Source organism: Oncorhynchus gorbuscha, linkage group LG06, assembly GCF_021184085.1.
Source record: "Oncorhynchus gorbuscha isolate QuinsamMale2020 ecotype Even-year linkage group LG06, OgorEven_v1.0, whole genome shotgun sequence".
NCBI lineage: Eukaryota > Metazoa > Chordata > Actinopteri > Salmoniformes > Salmonidae > Oncorhynchus > Oncorhynchus gorbuscha.
The window spans coordinates 80,071,106-80,090,604 of record NC_060178.1 but is presented as its reverse complement, the minus strand read 5'-3'; positions in this window follow the sequence as shown (position 1 = coordinate 80,090,604).

Sequence of the window (19,499 nt, the reverse complement as noted above, 5' to 3'; positions counted from 1 at the left end):
GTGATGCCGATTGGACATACAGGCAAATTCTCTAAAATGACATTGGAGAAGGTTTATGGTAGAGAAATGAACATGTAATTATCTGGAAACAGCTCTGGTGGACATAACTGCATTCAGCATGCCAATTGTAAACTCCCTCAAAATGTAAGAAATCTGTAGCATGAAAAACCTGCACATTTTAGAGTGGCCTTTTGTCCCCAGTACAGGATGCACCTGTGTAATAATGCTGTTTAATCAGCTTCTTGATATGCCACACCCATCACGTGGATGGATTATTTTGACAAAATGAGTTAAATGCTCACAAAACAGGGAGGTATACAAATTTGTGCACAAAATGAGAGAAATAAGCTTTTTGGGTGTATTGAAAATGTCTGGGAATTTTTAATTCAGCTCATGAAACATGGCACCAGCACGTTGCGTTTACATTTCTGTAGTGGTGGGAAAAGTACCCAATGTCATACTTGAGTAAAAGTAAAGAGATCTTAATAGAAAATGACAAATGTCACCCAGTAAAATTCTGCTGGAGTAAAAAAGTAAGTATTTGGTTGAAATAGAATTATAAATAATTTCAAATTCCTTAAATTAAAGCAACCCAGATGGCACAATTGTTTTTTATTTTATTTACAGAAAGCCAGGGGCACACTAACACTCAGACACAGTTTACAAACAAAGCATGTGTGTTTAGGGAGTCCACCAGGTCAGCGGCAGTAGGGATGTTTGGTTGAGAAATGCGTGAATTTGACTATTGTCCTATTCTGCTAAGCATTCAAAATGTAATGAGTACTTTTGAGTGTCAAGAAAAATGTACAGAGTAAAAAGTAAAAAGTACAATATTTTCTTAAGGAATGTAGCAAAGTAAAAGTAGTCAGAAATATAAATAGTAAAGTACAGATACATTTTATTAGTCACATGCGCCGAATACAACAGGTGTAGACCTTAGTGAAATGCTTACTTATGAGCCCCTAACCAGCAGTGGTTAAAAAAAGATAAATAGTACTTAAGTAGTTTTGGGTGGTATTTAAGTATTTTTACACCACTATTTGTTTGTGTAGTCTGAATAAATTAATATGAAAATATGTTTGTTTTTTTTAATCATTATTTGAGTATGTCGGTAACCAGTATAAAAAAAGTGATAATGCATGGTTTGCCTGCCCTCGACAACACCCATGCCTAATATATCCTCCAAACACCGGCTTCTCTGGCATTATCACTTGACTGTGCATGTTCAGTAGCCAAACATTGTCGAATAGAGCCTATGACTCCTTGTTCTACATATCGGAGGCGGTTTCCTTCTACATAACAATGTTGTCTGAACGTTACAAAAGAAACATGGTCCTGCTGAACACGACTGTGGGATGTATTCATTTACTCTTGCAACAGAAACTGTTGAGTGTTTAAGAACCAAACAGAGCGAAAACTAGCAGGGACCCACCTAAATATGTCCAATAGAAACTCTTATTTTTGTTGCAAAATGTTTTGCAACAGAATCAGAGTAATGAGTAATGAATGAACACCCCTGCAGTGAAATTCATACTAAAACAATAATTCGATTTCAATAACATTTGAAGATATATAAAATTAAATAAAAATACAATTTAAAAAAAGGTAAACTGACCAAATCATGTTTCTTCCCACACACATTTATTGGTTCAGCGCTGTACATCTAAAAAGTACATTGCCAACAATTTCAAGAGAAAGCCTTGGGAATGGGTGGGGAAGGATATAAGCAGCATATCCTATAGGAGCAGGTACCTACACTGCAGTTTCCCCATTTAGAGGGGTCCAGCAGCATACAGGGTAGCAAAATAAACTTATAGTAAAATGCATGTTCCACCATGAAGCCGATTCATAAGTTGTGGAATGCTCAAAGTTGCAGATAAAAATGTAATGTTTAGAATCAGCTCGCTTGGACATAGAAGAGGAGAGTTGGTCTGTCGTGTGCAATCCATTTCATGCTGTGAAATATGAATGTTTAGCCCTGAATGCCACTGATGAAGCAGAAACAGACTGACATAGCAGGTACCAAACATTTGATCCCACTGACTAAACAGTAGCCACGTGCCACAATAGTCACCAGGAAATGGGATGGAAAGACATGTCACACACAGTAGTACTAGACATGTAAATGACACACAGAAGTAGCATCCAAGGCTAGGGGGGCAGAGGAGAAAAAGTTATTTAGTCTCTGCCATGGCTCTCGAAGGAGATGGAAACAGTCTTCCAACTACCGATACAGTGGTTCTACAGAGAATTGTACAACCAGAGACAGAGCACATTGGAAAATAAAAGAACCAGTACAACCTTACGTGTTTAGTGCAAATAACTACTTTAGTGCAAATATTCTTCTATAACAACATTAAATATACTATTTTTTAGCGAGACTAGGAAGTATGGTAACGCAGGACTAAATATTTTCAAATAAATTAGGCTTCATCACATTCGTAATCTCAATGATCCATTGTTAAACAGGGAACGACACAATAAGCCAGTGGAATGATGACTGATTTGATAGTGTAGTCAGTTGTCCCCATAGAAGTGGCTTGGTCAATATTAATCTATACTAATATATTAGTTACTTTATAATCCACATTTGTTAGACTTTCTATGCACATTAGGGTTGAATACAAACACATTCTTAGTAGCCATGTTTCTTGGACTGCAAGTACTGTGTGTGTGTGTGTGTGTGTGTGTGTGTGTGTGTGTGTGTGTGTGTGTGTGTGTGTGTGTGTGTGTGTGTGTGTGTGTGTGTGTGTGTGTGTGTGTGTGTGTGTGTGTGTGTGTGTGTGTGTGTGTGTGAGAGAGAGCTCCTTTGAGATCTGTAGTATTACTAACCTCCAACCCATATCCCTTTACCCCAACTGTGCCACATGGAGTAGATTGAAGTATCCCAGAAACACTGATCTAAGGTCAGTTTTACATGCTTCCTCCGGAAGGTTAGGAATTGATGGGAGGCTAATATAAAATCTGATCCTAGATCTGTAAATAAGCACAACTTCCTACTCCACGATGCATAAAGTGCTCCCTCTATTTTTTGGCTTTGCCCTGGGCTGCCACAGCCTCCATAGCCTTCCTGACAGTTTCCTCATCCCCCAGGAACTGCATGGGCTTGACAGGCTTCAGGTTCTTGTCCAGCTCATACAGGATGGGGATGCCTGTGGGCAGGTTCAGCTCCATGATGGCTTCCTCAGACATACCTGCAGGGGGCAGCACATAGGGGTTATGGTTAATCAGTGACGACAACAAATTAAACAATCACAACAAAGAATGTGTAAACAAAAAAAAATAAGGAGCACACAGATGGACACTCACATTTCATATGTGCAGATTAGAATGTAAAACGATACTACCACAGACCAGTACTTCCTAGAAACCAAGCAGAATAAATTCCAGTCCTGGGGAGAAATTGTGTGCAGGCTTTTGTTTCAGCCCAACATAAGCACACCTGATCCGACTAATTCTGTTCATGAACAGTTGATGATTTCAAAACAGGTGTATTAGTGAAAGGCTGAAACAAAAGCCTGCACATCCTGTGGCTCTTCAGAGATCACGGTTCTAGGCAGTTCTTACTACTTACCCTCGAGATGCTTGACAATGCCCCTGAGGCTATTGCCATGGGCAGCGATGAGAATCCGCTTGCCCCGTTTGATCTGGGGTACAATCTCGTCATTCCAGTAGGGCAGTGCCCGGGGCGATGGTGTCCTTCAGGCTCTCACAGGATGGAAGCTGCTCTTCCGACAGGTCTCCATAACGACGGTCCAAAATAAAAGAGATATTTAGTATGTCAACAAACCGAAAAATGCCTAACAGCAACCTGGGCCTAAACCCTCATACCACCATATTGCTTTCACTCAATCAATTGCATTTATAAAGCCCTTTTTCACCCAATTCTGATGTTTTGCCCAATTACTGGCAAAAGAACAGATGGGTCAAAAGACCAATTAGTAAGACATCAGAATTGCACCCCAAATCTCAGGGGGTACAAATAACTTGATGGCTGGAAGTTGGAGTCAAAACCATTATGCTTAAATTTTTCTGCATATCTCTTGAGCCGTCTATTCTACTGAATGGGGTTTTATTTATTTTTTACTAAATATGCTTCTGTTCAAATCTGGTTAAGAGATTGAAAGGAATGAGAGTTTTATTCAGTACATTTAGTAATTTTCTTGCTTTTCTAAAGTCTACCAACACTTCACATTTAAGTAATTTTGCAGATGCTCTTATCCAGAGCGACTTACAGTAAGTAGTGAGTGCACACAGTTTCATACTGGTCCCCTGTGGGAAAACAAACCCACAACCTTTGCGTTGCAAGTGCCATCTCTACCAACTGAGCTGGACAACCTTGCCAGCAGGCATGCCAGCTAAGGTATAATAATAATATATATATAATAATAATAATAAATGCCATTTAGCAGACGCTTTCATCCAAAGCGACTTACAGTCATGTGTGCATACATTCTACGTATGGGTGGTCCCGGGAATCGAACCCACTACCCTGGCGTTACAAGCGCCATGCTCTACCAACGGAGCTACAGAAGGACCACAAGGTAGTAGCTAGCTTGTCTAACTCAAGTTGATTGACAGCCTGAAATGGCTAGTTATAGCTAGTTATAAAATTGCTAGGTGGCTAGAGGTATCATCCCCGTTTCCAATTGGCTCATTCGCCCCCCCCCCCAAAATTGGGCTCAGGTGCATCCTGTTTCAAATGATCATCCTTGAGATCTTTCTACAACTTGGAGTCCACCTGTGGTAAATTCAATTGATTGGACATGATCTGGAAAGGCACAATCCAGTTTATGAGGTCCCACAGTTGATAGTGGATGTCAGTACAAAAACCAAGCCAAGTCATGAGGTCAAAGGAATTGTCTGTAGAGCCCCGAGAAAAGGGATTGTGTCGAGGCACAGATCTTGTGAAGAGTGCCAAAAAATGTCTGCGGCATTGAAGATCCCCAAGAACAGAGTCCTCAAATATTCATAAAATGTAATGTCATGCAGGTGATAGAGGACCCAAAAGCGACTTAACAGAAACAGAGTTTATTCAAGTCCAAACAGGGAATAACAGAAATCCTCTAGTCTGTAGAGGGGAATTACAAGAGAAGCGGCCACAGACTGCAGGTCGCTTCGGGTAGGCGCAGGCCGTAGTAGACAGAGACACCTGCTCACACGCAGCATCTGATGAAGGCAAAAAACACGACAGGACAGGGCGAAACACAATCACAGCATGGTGAATACAAAACAAGGAACCGACGGGACAGGAACGGAACACAAAGGAATAAATAGGGACTCTAATCAGGGGAAAGGATCGGGAACAGGTGTGGGAAGACTAAATGATGATTAGGGGAATAGGAACAGCTGGGAGCAGGAACGGAACGATAGAGAGAGGAGAGAGAGGGAGGGGGAGAGAGAGGGATAGAAAAAGGGAACGAACCTAATAAGACCAGCAGGGGGAAACGAACAGAAGGAAAAGCAAAATGACAAGATGATATAAGACAAAACATGACAGTACCCCCCACTCACCGAGCGCCTCCTGGCGCTCTCGAGGAGGAACACTGGCGGCAACGGAGGAAATCATAGATCAAACGGTCCAGCACGTCCCGAGAAAGAACCCAACTCCTCTCCTCAGGACCGTAACGAAAAACGATAAAAAGGGAAACTAGGGTACTACTCTAAAAAAAAAAAAAAATGAGAACTAGGGACAGACTGAGACACAGCAAGGGCAGGAACAAGAACAGGAGAGATGCGATGGCAGGGAACAGACTGAGACCCAGCAAGACCAGGAGCAGAAGCAGAAAAAAATTACCAGACTTCTTCTGCGCGCAGTCTGAACACGCAGCCACGAAACGGCGCGTGTCACGCTCCTGAGTCGGCCACCAAAAGCGCTGGCGAATAGACGCAAGAGTGCCTCGAACACCGGGATGACCAGCTAACTTGGCAGAGTGAGCCCACTGAAGAACAGCCAGACGAGTGGAAACAGGAACGAAAAGGAGGTTACTAGGACAAGCGCGCGGCGACGCAGTGTGCGTGAGTGCTTGCTTAACCTGTCTTTCAATTCCCCAGACTGTCAACCCGACAACACGCCCATAAGGAAGAATCCCCTCGAGATCAGTAGAAGCCACAGAAGAACTAAACAGACGGGATAAGGCATCAGGCTTGGTGTTCTTGCTACCCGGACGGTAAGAAATCACAAACTCGAAACGAGCGAAAAACAACGCCCAACGAGCTTGACGGGCATTAAGTCGTTTGGCAGAACGGATGTACTCAAGGTTCTTATGGTCTGTCCAAACGACAAAAGGAACGGTCGCCCCTCCACCACTGTCGCCATTCGCCTAGGGCTAATGGCGAGCAGTTCACGGTTACCCACATCATAGTTGCGCTCAGATGGCGACAGGCGATGAGAAAAATAAGCGCAAGGATGAACCTTATCGTCAGACTGGAAGCGCTGGGATAGAATGGCTCCCACGCCTACCTCTGAAGCGTCAACCTCGACAATGAATTGTCTAGTGACGTCAGGAGTAACGAGGATAGGAGCGGACGTAAAACGTTCTTTTAGAAGATCAAAAGCTCCCTGGGCGGAACCGGACCACTTAAAACACGTCTTGACAGAAGTAAGAGCTGTGAGAGGGGCAGCAACTTGACCGAAATTACGAATGAAACGCCGATAGAAATTAGCGAAACCTAAAAAGCGCTGCAACTCGACACGTGACCTTGGAACGGGCCAATCACTGACAGCTTGGACCTTAGCGGAATCCATCTGAATGCCTTCAGCGGAAATAACGGAACCGAGAAAAGTAACGGAGGAGACATGAAAAGAGCACTTCTCAGCCTTTACGTAGAGACAATTCTCTAAAAGGCGCTGTAGAACACGTCGAACGTGCTGAACATGAATCTCGAGTGACGGAGAAAAAATCAGGATATCGTCAAGATAGACAAAAACAAAAATGTTCAGCATGTCTCTCAGAACATCATTAACTAATGCCTGAAAAACAGCTGGCGCATTGGCGAGACCGAACGGCAGAACCCGGTACTCAAAATGCCCTAACGGAGTGTTAAACGCCGTTTTCCACTCGTCCCCCTCTCTGATGCGCACGAGATGGTAAGCGTTACGAAGGTCCAACTTAGTAAAGCACCTGGCTCCCTGCAGAATCTCGAAGGCTGATGACACAAGGGGAAGCGGATAACGATTCTTAACCGTTATGTCATTCAGCCCTCGATAATCCACGCAGGGGCGCAGAGTACCGTCCTTCTTCTTAACAAAAAGAACCCCGCCCCGGCCGGAGAAGAAGAAGGCACTATGGTACCGGCGTCAAGAGACACAGACAAATAATCCTCGAGAGCCTTACGTTCGGGAGCCGACAGAGAGTATAGTCTACCTCGAGGAGGAGTGGTCCCCGGAAGGAGATCAATACTACAATCATACGACCGGTGAGGAGGAAGGGAGTTGGCTCGGGACCGACTGAAGACCGTGCGCAGATCATGATATTCCTCCGGCACTCCTGTCAAATCGCCAGGTTCCTCCTGGGAAGTAGGGACAGAAGAAACGGGAGGGATGGCAGACATTAAACACTTCACATGACAAGAAACGTTCCAGGATAGGATAGAATTACTAGACCAATTAATAGAAGGATTATGACATACTAGCCAGGGATGACCCAAAACAACAGGTGTAAACGGTGAACGGAAAATCAAAAAAGAAATAGTCTCACTGTGGTTACCAGATACTGTGAGGGTTAAAGGTAGTGTCTCAAATCTGATACTGGGAAGATGACTACCATCTAAGGCAAACATGGGCGTAGGCTTGTCTAACGGTCTGAAAGGAATGTTATGTTTCCGAACCCATGCTTCGTCCATGAAACAACCCTCAGCCCCAGAGTCAATCAAGGCACTGCATGTAGCACCCGAACCGGTCCAGCGTAGATGGACCGACATAGTAGTACAAGATCTAGATGAAGAGACCAGAGTAGTAGCGCTCACCAGTAGCCCTCCGCTTACTGATGGGCTCTGGCCTCTTACTGGACATGAATTAACAAAATGTCCAGCAACTCCGCAATAGAGGCACAGGCGGTTGGTGATCCTCCGTTCCCTCTCCTTAGTCGAGATGCGAATCCCTCCCAGCTGCATGGGCTCAGTCTCAAAGCCAGAGGAGGGAGATGGTTGCGATGCGGAGCAGGGAAACACCGTTGATGCGAGCTCTCTTCCACGAGCCCGGTGACGAAGATCTACCCGTCGTTCTATGCGGATGGCGAGAGCAATCAAAGAGTCCACATCTGAAGGAACCTCCCGGGAGAGAATCTCATCCTTAACCACTGCGTGGAGTCCCTCCAGAAAACGAGCGAGCAGCGCCGGCTCGTTCCACTCACTAGAGGCAGCAAGAGTGCGAAACTCAATAGAATAATCCGTTATGGACCGTTCACCTTGGCATAAGGAAGCCAGGGCCCTAGAAGCCTCCCTACCAAAAACTGAACGGTCAAAAACCCGAATCATCTCCTCTTTAAAGTTCTGGAACTTGTTAGAGCAATCAGCCCTTGCCTCCCAGATAGCTGTGCCCCATTCTCGAGCCCGGCCAGTAAGGAGTGAAATGACGTAAGCAACCCGAGCTCTCTCTCTAGAGTATGTGTTGGGTTGGAGAGAGAACACAATCTCACACTGCGTGAGAAAGGAGCGGCACTCAGTGGGCTGCCCGGAGTAGCAAGGTGGGTTATTAACCCTAGGTTCTGGAGGCTCGGCAGGCCAGGAAGTAACAGGTGGCACGAGACGTAGACTCTGGAACTGTCCAGAGAGGTCGGAAACCTGAGCGGCCAGGTTCTCCACGGCATGGCGAGCAGCAGACAATTCCTGCTCGTGTCTGCCGAGCATGGCTCCTTGGATCTCGACGGCAGTGTAACGAGCGTCTGAAGTCGCTGGGTCCATTACTTGGTCGGTTCCTTCTGTCATGCAGGTGATAGAGGACCCAAAAGCGACTTAACAGAAACAGAGTTTATTCAAGTCCAAACAGGGAATAACAGAAATCCTCTAGTCTGTAGAGGGAATTACAAGAGAAGCGGCCACAGACTGCAGGTCGCCGGGTAGGCGCAGGCCGTAGTAGACAGAGACACCTGCTCACACGCAGCATCTGATGAAGGCAAAAAACACGACAGGACAGGGCGAAACACAATCACAGCATGGTGAATACAAAACAAGGAACCGACGGGACAGGAACGGAACACAAAGGAATAAATAGGGACTCTAATCAGGGGAAAGGATCGGGAACAGGTGTGGGAAGACTAAATGATGATTAGGGGAATAGGAACAGCTGGGAGCAGGAACGGAACGATAGAGAGAGGAGAGAGAGGGAGGGGGAGAGAGAGGGATAGAAAAAGGGAACGAACCTAATAAGACCAGCAGGGGGAAACGAACAGAAGGAAAAGCAAAATGACAAGATGATATAAGACAAAACATGACATGTAAGAAGTTTGGAACCACAAAGACTCTTCCTAGAGCTAACCACCCTGACAAACTGAGCAATCGGGGGAGAAGGGCCTTGGTCAGAGGTGACAAAGAACCCGAGGGTCATTCTGACAGAGCTCCACTGTGGAGATGGGAGAATCTTCCAGAACGACAAACATCTCTGCAACACTCCACTAAATCAGGCATTTATGGTAGAGTGACCAGACAGAAGCCACTCTTCAAATCAAATTTATTGGTCACATACACTCGCATTAACATTTGCTAACCATGTGTAGCAAAATGCCTGTGCTTCTAGTTCCGACCATGCAGTAATATGTAACAATTTCACAACAAAGGAATGAATAAGAATATGTACATATACATTTATGGATGAGCGATGGCCGAACGGCATAGGTAAGATGCAGTAGATAAGTATATGTATACACTGTACTCTATATTTCCTGACACCACACTCAGAGGGCCCTCACCTCCTCCTTGTAGGCCGTCTCGTCATTGTTGGTAATCAAGCCTACCACTGTAGTGTCGTCTGCAAACTTGATGATTGAGTTGGAGGCGTGCATGGCCACGCAGTCATGGGTGAACAGGGAGTACAGGAAAGGATGCACCCTTGTGGGGCCCCAGTGTTGAGGAGTGTTGAGGATCAGCGCGGTGGAGATGTAGTTTCCTACCCTCACCACCTGGGGGCGTCCCTTCAAAGTCCAGGACCCAGTTGCACAGGGCGGGGTCAAGACCCAGGGTCTCCAGCTTAATGACGAGTTTGGAGGGTACTATGGTGTTAAATGTCGAGCTGTAGTCGATGAACAGCATTCTCACATAGGTATCCAGATGGGTTAGGGCAGTGTGATTGCAATTGTGTCGTCTATGGACCTATTGGCGCGGTAAGCAAATTGGAGTGGGTCTAGGGTATCAGGTAGTGTGGAATAGACTGGTCCTTGACTAGTCTCTCAAAGCACTTCATGATGACGGAAGTGAGTGCTACGGGGCGATAGACGTTTAGCTCAGTTACCGTAGCTTTCTTGGGAACAGGAACAATGGTGGCCCTCTTGAAGCATGTGGGAACAGCAGCCTGGGATAGGGATTGATTGAATATGTCCGTAAACACACCAGCCAGCTGGTCTGCGCATGCTTGGAGGATGCGGCAAGGGATGTAGTCTGGGCCGGCAACCTTGCAAGGGTAAAAACATTTAAATGTTTTGCTCACGTTGGCTGCAGGGAAGGAGAGCCCGCAGGTTTTGGTAGCAGGCCGTGTCGGTGGCACTGTATTGTCCTCAAACTGAGCAAAGAAGTTGTTTAGTTTGTCTTGCTCCCAGACATTGGGGTCCCCGACGAGGCTGGTTTTCTTTTTGTAGTCCTCGATTGACTGTAGACCCTGTCACATACCTCTCGTGTCTGAACCATTGAATTGCAACTCTTTGTCTCTATACTGACGTTTAGCTTGTTTGATTGCTTTGGAGGGAATAGCTACACTGTGTTCGGTTATGTTTCCGGTCGCCTTGCCCTGATTAAAAGCAGTGGTTCGCGCTTTCAGTTTTGCACGAATGCTGCCATCAATCCACGGTTTCTGGTTGGGGAAGGTTTTAATATTCACCGTGGGTACAACATCGCCGATGCACTTGCTAATTAACTTGCTCACCAAATCAGCGTATACATCAATGTTGTTGTTCGACGCTATCCAGAAAAATATCCCAGTCCACGTAATCGAAGCAATCTTGAAGCGTGGAATCAGATTGGACGGACCAGCATTGACCAGACCTGAGCACGGGCGTTTCCGGTTTTAGTTTCTGTCTATAGGCTGGGAGCAACAAAATGGAGTCGTGGTCAGATTTGCCGAAAGGAGGGAGAGGGAAGGCTTTGTGTGCATCGCGATAGTGTAACAATGATCCAGGATTTTGCCGGCCCGGGTCACGCATTCGATATGCTGATCAAATAAAGGGAGCCTTGTTTTCATATTTGCCTTGTTAAAATAAATGCAGCCTCAGGATGTGGTTTCCTTTGCGACCTTTTGCCACATTTCAGGCTTCAAACATAAAGATATAAAACTGTTTTTTTTGTGAAGAATCAACAAGTGGGACACAATCATGAAGTGGAACGACATTTATTGGATATTTCAAACTTTAACAAATCAAAAACTGAAAAATTGGGCGTGCAAAATTATTCGGCCCCCTTCATATAATACTTTGTAGCGCCACCTTTTGCTGCGATTACAGCTGTAAGTCTCTTGGGGTATGTCTCTATCAGTTTTGCACATCGAGAGACTGAAATTTTTTCCCCATTTCTCCTTGCAAAACAGCTCGAGCTCAGTGAGGTTGGATGGAGAGCATTTGTGAACAGCAGTTTTCAGTTCTTTCCACAGATTCTCGATTGGATTCAGGTCTGGACTTTGACTTGGCCACTCTAACACCTGGATATGTTTATTTTTGAACCATTCCATTGTAGATTTTGCTTTATGTTTTGGATAATTGTCTTGTTGGAAGACAAATCTCTGTCCCAGTCTCAGGTCTTTTGCAGACTCCATCAGGTTTTCTTCCAGAATGGTCCTGTATTTGGCTCCATCCATCTTCCCATCAATTTTAACCATCTTCCCTGTCCCTGCTGAAGAAAAGCAGGCCCAAACCATGATGCTGCCACCACCATGTTTGACAGTGGGGATGGTGTGTTCAGGGTGATGAGCTTTGTTGCTTTTACGCCAAACATAACATTTTGCATTGTTGCCAAAAAGTTCAATTTTGGTTGCATCTGACCAGAGCACCTTCTTCCACATGTTTGGTGTGTCTCCCAGGTGGCTTGTGGCAAACTTTAAACGACACTTTTTATGGATATCTTTAAGAAATGGCTTTCTTCTTGCCACTCTTCCATAAAGGCAAGATTTGTGCAATATACGACTGATTGTTGTCCTATGGACAGTCTCCCACCTCAGCTGTAGATCTCTGCAGTTCATCCAGAGTGATCATGGGCCTCTTGGCTGCATCTCTGATCAGTCTTCTCCTTGTATGAGCTGAAAGTTTAGAGGGACTGCCAGGTCTTGGTAGATTTGCAGTGGTCTGATTCTCCTTCCATTTCAATATTATCGCTTGCACAGTGCTCCTTGGGATGTTTAAAGCTTGGGAAATCTTTTTGTATCCAAATCCGGCTTTAAACTTCTTCACAACAGTATCTCGGACCTGCCTGGTGTGTTCTGTTCTTCATGATGCTCTCTGCGCTTTTAACGGACCTCTGAGACTATCACAGTGCAGGTGCATTTATACGGAGACTTGATTACACACAGGTGGATTGTATTTATCATCATTAGTCATTTAGGTCAACATTGGATCATTCAGAGATCCTCACTGAACTTCTGGAGAGAGTTTGCTGCACTGAAAGTAAAGGGGCTGAATAATTTTGCACGCCCAATTTTTCAGTTTGATTTGTTAAAAAGGTTTTAAATATCCAATAAATGTCGTCGCAGAAGAGGGCAGCACGGCTGGCCCTTGGATGTACACAGAGAGCTAACATGAATAATATGCATGCCAATCTCTCCTGGCTCAAAGTTGAGGAGAGATTGACTTCATCATTACTTATATTTGTGAGAGGTATTGACATGTTGAATGCACTGAGCTGTTTGTTTGAACTACTGGTCCACAGCTCGGACACCGATGCATACCCACAAGACATGCCACCAGAGGTCTCATCAGTCCTCCAGAACAGACAATGGGAGGCACACAGTACTACACAGGGCCACGACTACATGGAACTCTACTCCACATCAAGTAACTCATGCAAGCAGTAAAATTTGATTTTTTTTAAATGATAAAAACACACCTTATGGAACAGCGGGGACTGTGAAGCAATACAAACATAGCCACACACACATCAAATCAAACTCTATTTATCACATGCCCCAAAAACAACAAGTGTAGACCTTACCGTGAAATGCTTACTTACAAGCCCTTAACCAACAAGAAGAGTTAAGAAAATATTCAACAAATAAACTAAAGTAAAACATTAAATTAAATAATAAAAAGTAACACAATAATGAGGCTATATACAGGGGGTACCGGTTAGTTGAGGTATTTTTTTTACATGTAGGTAGGGGTGAGGTGACTATGCATAGATAATACACGGCGAGTAGCAGCAGTGTACAAAACAAATGGAGGGGGGCTCAATGTAATATTCTGGTGGCCATTTTATTAAATGTTCAGCAGTCTTATGGCTTGGGGGTAGAAGCAGTTAAGAAGCCTTTTGGTCCTAGACTCGAAAGCGGCAGCTCTAGCTTTTACCTCGATTCAGATGTTTCCTATAATCCAAGGCTTCTGGTTGGGATATGTACTGTTGTGTCTGGACTATTGTCAAATGTGAAGACCGTTATTTTTTCAAAATCAATTATCTTGGTGTAATTATTATTACCAATTAAACTAATAACGTAAACTTTAATTAACTAGGAAGTCGGGGCACCATGAAAAAAATGTTTATAGAGTCTCTATTACCCGATCCTTCCCCCAGGGCACATCATGACAGTCCCCCTCTGGTGGGTTGAATTTTGTGATTATCCTGCAGGTTGCAAACTAACAAAACAATTATGACCACGTGATGTCCTGGTTGTGGATCATTGTTGCGGTCCCCCCTCTGGTGGTTGACATTGGTAGGCTCTCTGAAAGCGGAGTAATCCAACACAAGGATGGGCAGTGGATGTCCGGTTGGTGATCCCTGTTGTGGTCCCCCTCTAGTGGTTTACCTTGGACTGACGCCATTAGTGTCATTGTAAGGGGTGACAGTCCACACAAAGCGGAGATGTATCCTCGGAAGGAGAGTACACTCTGCTCATCAATGTTCTTCTTTCTGAGATGGCCGCAGTGCTTGCGGAAGTGTCCGAAGGGGTTGCTGATGGAATGTGTCGAGATATCGTAATATGTCCTTTGATAGGATTCTGCACCAAGAGGTTTCAAAATGTATTTTTCCCACGGGGTGCTTTTGACAGATACCCCTCGTGGATGACTGCATTGCAGCTAGCTTTAGGGGAGGACAGTGTGGTCAGTGGAGAAGGCACTGGGACCTGTGACCATACATGGTTGGTTTTCCAATCAGATTCGAGGTTAGTAACATACACAGGGTGAACGAGCGTTACGTCCTGTAAGTGTTTCAGCATGACTCTCACTGTGAGAGGCGCAGTAGTCTGAGGGAAACCTCAAAGTGTAATGTCACATCGTTCCACTTTTAACCAACGTGTAGTTGGCTTCAAAGCCCTTTTGAGATCATCAAACAATGTTTGAGAGATGAGTGATGTTGTCGCGCCCGAATCAATTAGTGCATGGCAAGTTAAGCAGTCCCCCAGGACTGTTTCCAGGTACGGCCATTTAGAGTCGCATTTAGTGGACATATTCCCCATGGTGGAGTCCCCCATTCCTGTTCAAGGTGAAAGCAGATTGACTTTTCGGATTTTGAGTGGGCTTGGCATTAATGAAGCTTTTGGCCTTTTTCTTCGCAACCTTTCTATCAGAGTCTATAGACAAAGTCTATGGGCTTGTTTCTTGATCAAGCGGGCCCTGGTTAGGGTCTTGAGTGACAGTGGGAGAAATTCGATTTTTAACTTCCTTGCTAAGTGTGTTAATTCTTGCCGACCTGGTGTCCGGCAATTTCCTGTCTAGTCCTTGTGACTTTTCTTTTACCCTTTAATCAAATTGTTCTCGCTTAGGTTCTTCACCTAGTGGAACTTCCAGAGAACATTGGTCTACGTTTTGATCGTCCTTCAACCCTTTGTTACCCTTGTGCTCTAACACTTTTTGTGGGTTGGGTGCAGGAACGTAGCAAACAGCTCGATTGTAACGGTAGTTGTTTCGATGGCGAAGTACTTTACAGTTATTTCGACTGCGGTGGTTATTGGATTCATGGTTTTGTGGTAGAAACCGTTCTTGTGCGTCATCTCTCAACGCTCCAATACCTGATAATGCACCCTCTAACTGGGGTGAGTGCTCCTGGTCAGGGCTCTTAGCGTTGCAAGCTGTTGATTCCTCAAAAGCTGTGCTTGCAAGCTCTCTGAGTTGTAAGATAGGCAAGCCAACGTGGGCTGTAGGGCCCAAGTAGGTAATGAAGGTGGGATACATGTTCGACAGAAACATTTGTTTGAATGATAACAGCTCTTCCATTCCTGTTTCAGTGAGTAGTGAGCAAGTTGAACGAAGCCTATGATAGTAAGCTTGTGCGTGTTCATTCCAAGCTTGTTTGACAGTGTTTGCCAGTGAGCTATTGTGTTTCGCAGAACCACTGAACTCTAATTTCAAAGCTGTGGCAAGTTTACCGTGGTCGTTTAGCACGTGTTGCTGTTATAGACGAATGGACCTCGTTACGTGTTTATTTGACGTTCGCTTCCATAGGTAAACCCTGTCAGAACCTGTAGTGTTCGGGTAGCCATCCAATGCATCCTCTATGTTCCACTCAAAGGTGAGGAAATCTTTGACGAATTTGTCAAGGCGTTCCGCACCAAGTGGGCAGAGAGGGTTGGCTTCATCTTATGGGGAAATTGGTGCAAAAGGCCAAGAGGAGAAGCCAAGCTTTGGCTTTGTTGGCGAAGAAGTGGTATATTACTGAGAGCTTAGAATACAAATTTTGCACATGTGAGTGTTGCACTTGCTCCTTTCGGTCTCAAACTTATCTGTCATGGTTTGCAGAAAGAGGTTTTGAGTACAGAGGTTGAGATTCAGTGATGAGATTTCCTCTGCTTGCTTAGAAATGCTTTTGAAATGCTTTTGTCACTTCTAGGTTAGACTACTGCAATGCTCTATTTTCCGGCTACCCGGATAAAGCACTAAATAAACTTCAGTTAGTGCTAAATACGGCTGCTAGAATCCTGACTAGAACCAAAAAATTTGATCATATTACTCCAGTGCTAGCCTCTCTACACTGGCTTCCTGTCAAAGCAAGGGCTGATTTCAAGGTTTTACTGCTAACCTACAAAGCATTACATGGGCTTGCTCCTACCTACCTCTCTGATTTGGTCCTGCCGTACATACCTATTGCTACGGTCATCCTAATTGTCCCTAGAATTTCTAAGCAAACAGCTGGAGGCAGGGCTTTCTCCTATAGAGCTCCATTTTTATGGAACGGTCTGCCTACCCATGTCAGAGACGCAAACTCGGTCTCAACCTTTAAGTCTTTACTGAAGACTCATCTCTTCAGTGGGTCATATGATTGAGTGTAGTCTGGCCCAGGAGTGGGAAGGTGAACGGAAAGGCTCTGGAGCAACGAACCGCCCTTGCTGTCTCTGCCTGGCCGGTTCCCCTTTTTCCACTGGGATTCTCTGCCTCTAACCCTGTTACGGGGCTGAGTCACTGGCTTGCTGGGGCTCTCTCGTGCCGTCCCTGGGGGTGCGTCACCTGGGTGGGTTGATTCACTGTTGTGGTCGGCCTGTCTGGGTTTCCCCCCCCTTTGGGTTGTACCGTGTCGGAGATCTTTGTGGGCTATACTCGGCCTTGTCTCAGGATGGTAAGTTGGTGGTTGTAGATTTCCCTCTAGTGGTGTGGGGGCTGTGCTTTGGCAAAGTGGGTGGGGTTATATCCTTCCTGTTTGGCCCTGTCCGGGGTGTCCTCGGATGGGGCCACAGTGTCTCCTGACCCCTCCTGTCTCAGCCTCCAGTATTTATGCTGCAGTAGTTTATGTGTCGGGGGCTAGGGTCAGTTTGTTTATCTGGAGTACTTCTCCTGTCCTATTCGGTGTCCTGTGTAAATCTAAGTGTGCGTTCTGGAGGACCTGAGCCCTAGAACCATGCCCCAGGACTACCTGACATGATGACTCCTTGCTGTCCCCAGTCCACCTGGCCATGCTGCTGCTCCAGTTTCAACTGGCCTGGGCCCTAGGACCATGTCCCAGGACTACCTGACATGAGGACTCCTTGCTGTCCCCAGTCCACCTGGCCATGCTCCTGCTCCAGTTTCAACTGTTCTGCCTTACTATTATTCAACCATGCTGGTCATTTATGAACATTTGAACATCTTGGCCACGTTCTGTTATAATCTCCACCCGGCACAGCCAGAAGAGGACTGGCCACCCCACATATGCTCTCTCTAATTCTCTCTTTCTTTCTCTCTCTCGGAGGACCTGAGCCCTAGGACCGTGCCCCAGGACTACCTGACATGATGGCTCCTTGCTGTCCCCAGTCCACCTGACTGTGCTGCTGCTCCAGTTTCAACTGTTCTGCCTTATTATTATTTGACCATGCTGGTCATTTATGAACATTTGAACATCTTGGTCATTTTCTGTTATAATCTCTACCCGGCACAGCCAGAAGAGGACTGGCCACCCCACATAGCCCGGTTCCTCTCTAGGTTTCTTCCTAGGTTTTGGCCTTTCTAGGGAGTTTTTCCTAGCCACCGTGCTTTTACACCTGCATTGTTTGCTGTTTGGGGTTTTAGGCTGGGTTTCTGTACAGCACTTTGAGATATCAGCTGATGTACGAAGGGCTATATAAATAAATTTGATTTGATTTTGATTTGATTTGAAATCCATATTTCCATCCTCATCACCTGCGTTCTCTCATCATTCATTTGGTCAGCGACATCAATGAGTTCTGCTGATTTGTCATCCAACTTAGTCATTGTGTTCATTAACTAATCGTCTTTGGTCTGCAGCATTTGGAGTAGAACATTGTTACTTTGAGTAACGTTCAACAAAACTGCCTGCATGTTATCAAATTGCGCGCTCCTGTTTGTAGATAACTCCACAGATTGATCTAGTTTGCAGTGGACTACATCGTATTTAGTTTTGGCTAAATCTAGTTGTTCCTGTAGACAATGATTTTGTTGAAGAGTTTGTGCTCGTTCATCGTCATGAGTATTTTCAATTACTTTTAATTTTCCCGATTTCAAACGCAGTTCCTTGGCAAGCAGAATGTTTTAATTTCCTGCTTTTGTCAGTAGTTGCTTGGTTCTCTCCACCTGTCCCTTCATGTCAGCCATGTCTTGCACATGCTTCAGTTGTGCATTGCATTGTATTGTACCGATGCCAATCTTTGATGGCGATACATAAGGGCTGAAGTGGATAGAACCGTTGCAAAGCCTGCGTTCGATGGTTGATTTTGGAGGGCGTTCACAATTTCTGCTGTTTTTCCACTAATGGCATAGTTAGGGTTGGTATCACTGCTGAGGTCAGAAATCAATCCTTTTATGGGTGGAGGTTCACTAATTAACGGAGGAGTGGGGACCACCCCCTCTGATAGCTTGCACATTATTTGAAAAAATTTCATTTCTTTCTCTTAAGTTTGGGTTGGGAATTCGTTGGAAGCTGCAAAGACAATTTTAATCTATTTATAGATGTTAATAAATCATCAGTACTGTATCAGTAATGTGGGAGTTGGAGGTGAATTAATTTGCAAAAGAAAATTGACTTGATTAATCAATGATAATGATTAATGATTAATCATACCTGTATAGGCAACTGAACTTTAATTAACCTAAGAAGTTGGTTCATCTAAGTTAATATGGGAAAGTTTAAAATGTCTCCTTTAATTGGAAGAACCTGAAAATGTATGTTCGACAATTTAACTTATTAAATTGAATGAGACGATGATGTCCAATCAATTGAGATTGTCTGGATTATCATAAGTGTAACCAGTAGAGCAAATGTTGGTACATTCACCACTAGGTTCACTTCTACCTAACGCCAAAGCCACATGGGATTTCCGTGAAGGCGGTACTTCCTTCAGTACTGGGTAGTCCCGAATAAGCTTTGCAAAAGCAAATTTGACTGATTAATCAAAATGAAAGATAAATCAAACCTATATAGGCTATTTGGGATTTACACTTTAATGAACCTGAGAGAGTAGCTGTATCAAGGTTAATGTGGAAGAGTTTAAATGGTCTCATTTGTAGAAACCAATCCATTTGGAAATGATTTAAAATGTCCATTTGAAGAAGTTAAGCAATTTTAATTTCTTAGTTAAATTGAATGAGACCGATATCCAATCAGTGTAGATTGTCTGGATATCAGAAGAGTAACCACTTGTTAGCACTGTAGGACAACGGTGACCCTCAATGGAATATATATATTTGAATCGATTCTGTTACACCAGGGATCACTTATCCCTGAGGGCT